The 6,665-nt window shown below is 43.9% G+C and overlaps 1 protein-coding gene and 1 pseudogene across 1 annotated transcript in view; both read right to left on the bottom strand.

Moving 5' to 3' along the window:
- The window catches only part of KAT6A (lysine acetyltransferase 6A), a gene marked incomplete in the record, with an annotated part of 128,345 nt that extends 127,313 nt beyond the window's left edge, over window positions 1-1,032 (bottom strand). Inside the window, 2 exon segments of the mRNA XM_014592854.2 lie at window positions 630-806; window positions 958-1,032.
- Window positions 1,033-4,563: 3,531 nt separating this feature from the next.
- On the bottom strand, window positions 4,564-5,080 carry LOC102479084 (ER membrane protein complex subunit 4 pseudogene; annotated as a pseudogene).
- Between the last annotated feature and the right edge of the window lie 1,585 nt (window positions 5,081-6,665).

Here is a 6,665-nt window from a genome sequence, read left to right as displayed (position 1 = left end):
GGCCGGGAACGGCCGGAGGGCGGGGCGGGGCCGGAGGGAAGAGCCGGCCGGGCGGGTCACGTGGTGCCGGTACAAAAGGCCAAAGCCAAAGTGGGAGGAGGCCTGGAGGGGGCCGGAGGCCGTCAGCTGGGGGCTCCTTCTCGCCTTTCTCACGCGTTTAGGTCAGGCGGGTACCCTGGAAGGGGGGACAGTGTGCCCCCATTACACAGCTGGGGAAACTGAGGGCGGTGCATGGGTGGGGTGGCTTCTCCGCGGCCCGGAAATCCGGTAGCCAGACGGGATCGGAGCTCTGGGTGGCGTCTGTGTTTACAGTTAGCAAATCCTCCCTCCCCACGAATTTGCCGTGGCCGGCCCCCGCGAGGACGTGGCTTCCCTGCAGTCCCTGTTCTGCGCGGGTCACCACCATCCGCCCCCGTACAGCTCAGCCTCCCGCAGGGAAGCGTAGGTGCGAGGACGGGGGAACTTCGCCACCCGCGTCGAGCCCCCCTCGCCACAATGACTTCATTTCATCCTTCCCACGACTGCTGGGACAGTTGTCAGACCTCACTAGAGCCATTTTTAATAGAAGTCAGCGCAGACGCGGTCGTGCGATTTGCCGGGAGGTCACGCCGCTAGTAGGCGGCACACACCTGAGTTAGGATCCCGTCTTCTGTTCGTGCCTTTGCAGAATTCCTCGTCCTCATTTATGGCTGGACCGCCAAGTGGCACTTTGTCGTGGCCTGCATGTCTGTTTCTTTGTCTCATCTCTCATCTAATTTAATCTCTAGGCAGAGACTGAGTCATACTTTTTTTTTGTTTTGCATTCACTGGAAAGACAGTAAATGACCATTAAAAAGCCAGACTACAAGCTGACAGTTTTCCGTGAAGTGTATTCTTGTTATTGAAACTGTGGGCTTTGTGCTCTCTGCCTGCCCAATCTTCCCTACCCAACACCTCCTCGGTTAGTCTCAGCTTTACCGTTTAAAGACCTCCTCCTTGCTTACGGACTTGACTTCCATGTGTACCTCCTTTTCTGAACATCTGTATTCATTCGCACTTAATGTGTGACGTATCAATACGTGTACATGCCCGGATAATCGCTCTCCCGTGACGCCACTGCATCTCCAGAGCCTAGCATAGTATTATGAAGTAGTCAAAAAAAAAAAAATTGCTGATGGAGGATATTACACCACCAAGAGATGAAGTTTCTACTCCCCCCAAGCCCATACTCTCCTCTCTAGCCCTTCTATTCCGTACTTTCCTTCTGTCCCAGAGGCTGTTTAGAGCATTCGGTAGTAACAGAAAACTTTTATTTTCAAATGATGGCCCAGCCAATTCAATATCCTGACGCTCGCCTAAGTAACCTAAGTGTGGTGCCCTTGAAGTTTACTCAATCATTTTTGTCACCTGTTTTCAAGCCCTATTTCCAAATTAGGAGAGATTTGCAGATATGAGTTAATCTCTTAGAATATTTTATAGGTGAATCAGACTAATGCATTCTCTGGTAAAATGGGATCTATGTATAATGAAACACATGGGGAGAGGCAAATTCTCTTAGAAGAATAAGGCAAGGTTTTTAGTTCCCAAAAAAGACAGGTAAAGTTATGGTAACACAAAATTAGTTCTTCATGTGAAAATAGTGTGTGGTCTTCAGAAGAAAAATAGTACAGAAAATGTCCTGTCTTGGGACAATTTGGAGGAAAATTAGCCACAGCCTTCTGTGTGAAAAGACCCGAACTGGAGTTTAAGCACCCAGTATCAAGAATTTAAAACAATTTGCAACCACAAAGCATTGTTGAGGTTTTCCAACAGCTTCCAGAAAGAATCTTTGCTTTACATTTACATAACTAAGTGGCACATTCAGGAGGTCTTTTCAAAATAGAAAATTTGCAACAAAGACAACTTAAAGTTCTCATCTTTTGCAAGTTAAAACAACCTACAGCTCCCCAAAAGGACAGTTTTTTGTTTTTGTTTTTTAACTTAACCTCTACTCAAAATTTAGCTCTACTGGGCTGGCAGCAAAATGTTTCTTCTTCCAGGAATTTCTCTTTTCAGTTGTACTTTGGTGACTACGTTTTATTCTGAGTCCAGGTCAACTTAAAATCAGAAAATTGATCTATACTGGTGTCAACAGGAAAAGTTTTTAGTCCATTTACATTTAATATAATTACTGGTGTATTTGGATCTATACCTACCATGTTACTATTTTATTTAGGGTCACCTATTTTGTACTCTTTTTTTCTCCCTTGACTTCTTTCAAATTAGTAAAAAGATTTTGATTACTCCATTGACCCCCTCTATTCACTTATCCTAGAGATTACAACATTCTATTTTTTTTTTATTACATACAAATGTAAGTTTTTGCTTTACCATATCCCGGGAATACCAAGATCTTAGAATACATTGACTCCATTTACACTTCACCTATTTGTGTGTTTTTTTTTTTTTTCATCATGGATTTTAATTGTGTATATATTTTAAGCCACACAAAACTTTGTAATTATTTTTCTATACAGTCAATACCACTTATGTTTACCTACATATTTACTATTTTTGTTTGTTTATTTTTGGCCAAAGGGAGCATGTGTTTGCCAGAGAGGAGAGGAGAAAGTGCCCCCTCCCCCTCCATAGGGAATGGTCAAGTGGCAATCCCTTCTTCACCTCTTTCTCTTTTTGGGGTTTTGGGCACTCACACATATGTCCAATGTATTTCTCAATCCACTGAGTTCAGGTCTCAAGCTGCATGCTGGACATGTGGGATCCATCTCCCTTAATCACCAGACCACATGCCAGCCCCATACTTACTCTTTATGTTTCTTTTTATTCCAGTAGGCATTTCTGTGCTGCTGTATTCCTGCCACTTAAATAATTCTTCTGTTTAGAGCAGGTTACTAATGTCTCCAGTTGATTTGTTTGCTTAAGATCTTCGTATTAGCCTTCATATTTTTGCTGGGTATAGCATTGTACTTTGGCAAGTTTTCTTCGGCATTTTCAAAATGTCCTTCTGTTGTCTTCTGATTTCCATCAGATCTAATCTGTTTCCAGTAACAGAAAATATCTAACTAAGTCTGGGTCATTGAAGAGAGTAGACATTTATTCAGCCCATGGTTTGAAGGTTTGAGGATTAGGTGCTGCATCTGGTGAGGGCCGTCTGGCTGCATCACAGTGTGGCAGTGGCAAGAGACTGTGTGTCTGTGTCCACGTAGCTCTCCCTGCTCTGGTCTCATTCCCTCTTTCCATAAACCTACCAGTCAATCGTCGGGGATTCACCCTGATGACCTCAATCCTAATGCCCGCCCAAAGGCTCCACCTTTTAACACCATAATCAGATTAGTTTTCACCCTGTTCATCCATCGAACTAAATCTTAACAGATGAATTAGGGGGGTGGGTGTTCAAACCATAGCATCATCACCCCCTTTTCTCTCCCTTGCAAGTAATGTCTTTTTTCCCTCTGACTCTGTCTAGGTTTTTACTGTGATTAGTGTCCAACAGTTTTGCTATGATGTGTCTAGATGTAAATTTGTGTTCATCTGACTTGGGTTCATGAGCGGGATGGCACCACTCAAGGAATCCTTTGAACTGGTGACTTGATATCTTTTATCTGTTTTAGGAAATTCTTGATCACTATCTCTTATTTTTTTTCCTTTAGGATTTAAATTATACATACAGGGCAACTTCAAAAGTTTGTGGGAAAACAATTAAAGTACAAGTTTATTTCAGTACAAAAAACTTGAAGTAAATGCATAGTTTTTTCATAATACAAATTTTTTTTAAAAATTTGCCAAGGGGCATGTGCGGTCTCTCAGAGACAGGGGGCAGGTGGGGGGGGAGCAAGAAAGTACCCCACATGGGAAATAGGCACCCTGAAATCCTATATATGTGTCATATATCTTCTGAATCCAGCATTGGTTTCTTCCACAGGTGTCTCCAACAGAACTTTAATTTCCTCTAGCTTATGTTAAATAGAAGCAAAATATTAAAAGATTTAATGGGAAATGTGCAGCTTTTTAAAAGCATCATTCTCAACCATTTGGTTTATTGAAAGGAGATGCTGCTATGGTTTTTTATTTAACAGCAAACATTATTTTACAAAGAGTTACGGTTTATGTTTTGTTTTGCTCTATACTGGAAACAAAATTTTCTACGTTATTTTCATTCAGAGGTTGTAATACAGTTTTTCTCTGTATGTTTGTAGTAATATGCACATTATTCTTCTAGGATCTCTCTACCATGGAGAATAGAGAGCTTTTTGGTTCTTTCTGCTTGCTAGAGAGACAGAGACAGAAAGCGAGAAATCACCCCCAGGGGCCATGGCGATGCCTCGATTCCTTCTCCTCTATTCTTCTCTTGGGGTTTTGGGCACACACACAACACACACACAGCATGAGTTTCAGGCTGCAGGGTCCAGGACTTGAACCATGATTGGTCACTTGGGAATTCAGCACCTGAACCACTATGCCACCTGCTGGCCCCAACTTTTGGTTCTTTTCTATTTGTGTTACACTTTAAGAGTATGCTGAGGAGCCACTGGGCTGAAAGGGTATAAATGAAACCCAAATGCTCGGGCACCAGATGCCCCATGTTCACAAAAGCGGTCTTCCGGCACTGAACTCCATTCTCTCAGGGCTCAGTGAAGGCTAACCAATTTGAGGCATGTGTTGGCAACAGTCCCACGGACTGACACTTGTCCAGTGCCAATGCCAAACCCATCAGGTTCCCAGTGAGACAGACCAAACTCTGGAGAAACTTCTGACTTGAACTCTCTAGCATCCTGAAGCTGTCGAATGGGCCCTAAGTGCCTGAGTGGGTCACCAGGCCATCATGTACGTCATCCTAGTAGGAAAGATGGAGATGGTATTGCCCCCCAGGTACATGTTGAAGAAGTTCATGGGAATCTGTTCCAGGGGACCCAAGGCAGTGTCCCAGCAGCACTTCTCCACCAGGATCATCTGACACTCACACGCTGGCATAGGCCAAGTAACCAGCTGGGTACAGCGAGTCTCCCTGGCTACTGCCCTGCTCACTCCAGGTCCTGCTGCCTCCTCCAGGTCCATTCAGCTCAATGGCCCCTTGGAAGCGCCGGCCTCAGTTGGCCATCATGGCAAATGTTGCTTCCTAAAGCCACAAAGTTTCTCACTCTGAAGCTGCTCCAGCCACCAGCCTGCTCCTGATCCTGACCTCTTTGTCTCACCCTCTTTGTTTTCTTGAGTATGTCTATCATCACTATTTTAATGCTCTCCCTGATTGTCATGCCTGGATCTTCTGGGGGTCTATTTGTACTTTATATGTTTTCCATTGTTTTGTGTTTATTTTGTTTTCCTTTCTTTCTTCTGACTGTTGGCTTGCCTGGTAATTTTTAACATATTGCCACACATTCAGTATGTTATCATCTTCCTCCAGAGAAGGTTCACTCCTTTGCAGAATGGCTAGAGCGAGGACTGATCACCTGAATTGATCAGAGACATTCTGCTTCCCTTAGCTTTCCGTCACAGACATCTTCAGAATTTGGGAAGCGGCTTAAGGAAAACTGGCAGGTAACTGGACTCAGGTGTTCACTTCTCCCTTCTCACTGGGAGTCCAGCCCCTCATCTGTAAGTGTTGTCTCTGCAACCCTGCTCAACTGACACAATATCTGCCGGTGTTTTTGCCTCTTAGGGCCTCTTTGGGTACTCTGAACCAACACTCAGACTCTGGCCTGATGCCCAGAATTTCCCTGAGGAACCAAGATACTGCTGCACGTCATCTCACCTCTATGTATAGTTTCCCCTTCTCTGAGATTGTGCCCTAATAAGTCCTGGTGGCCTCAGCAGCTCCTGGAGACCTCCAAACAGATGTTTTCTATTTTAGCTAGCTGTGCTAATAGTTTTCAGCTGGCTCATTGGTTGCCTGTAAGTATACCATCATCGTTAGAACGATGGAAAGTTTTTTAAATGAAAAGGTCTTCCTTCTAAATGGAACGTTTGAACCAGGCTCTGCTTGAAATAGCAAGAGCATTTCTTCTAACAATGCCTGCATATCAGAATTACCCAAATACTTTAATTTTAATTGGGAGAGGGCACAGGTATGAGAGAGAAAGCAGCCCATAGTTGGGCATGGTCCTGCTGCAATCCCTTTCTGCCATTTCTCCATATCAGCAGGATAGGGGCACCATGTGTATGTACTCAGCATGGTTTTCAAGCTGCCAGGGCCAGGATACAAACCACAGTCTGCCATGTGGGATCTGGCTTCCAAAGCACCAGACTTGACCACTGCACTACAGGGCTGACCTTGAATACTTTTTAATAAGTGAAGAGTCCAGAATTCCACACAGACCTACTCAATCTGAATTTTGAAAGTGAGATGAATTTGGCTTTATAACATTTCTCCAGGAAAAACATCTGCTCTGGCCTGATTGAATAATGAGGACTCAATTAAGAGGGGTTTCTCTTCCCCTTTTTAAAACAAATTATCTAACTTTCTTTGTTTTTTATTTTTGTTTTAATTTGACTAGACAGAGAGAAAGGGAAAGTGAGAAGGCCCAGTACTCGGTCACGTAGGAGTCCAGCTCCTTACCGACCATGCCATTTGCTGGCTCCTCCCTTCCCCTCTTAAGCAACTAGAAAACCTGACAAAATATTTGAGACAATGGTTTTTGGACATTAGGCAATAGATCATGCAGGGCAATGATGACCAGAAGAGGAGCAAA

This window comes from Tupaia chinensis, unplaced genomic scaffold, assembly GCF_000334495.1.
Source record: "Tupaia chinensis unplaced genomic scaffold, TupChi_1.0 Scaffold000061_1, whole genome shotgun sequence".
Classification (NCBI taxonomy): domain Eukaryota; kingdom Metazoa; phylum Chordata; class Mammalia; order Scandentia; family Tupaiidae; genus Tupaia; species Tupaia belangeri.
Note: the sequence above shows the minus strand (reverse complement) of the source record. Positions and strands in the feature narration are given on the sequence as shown.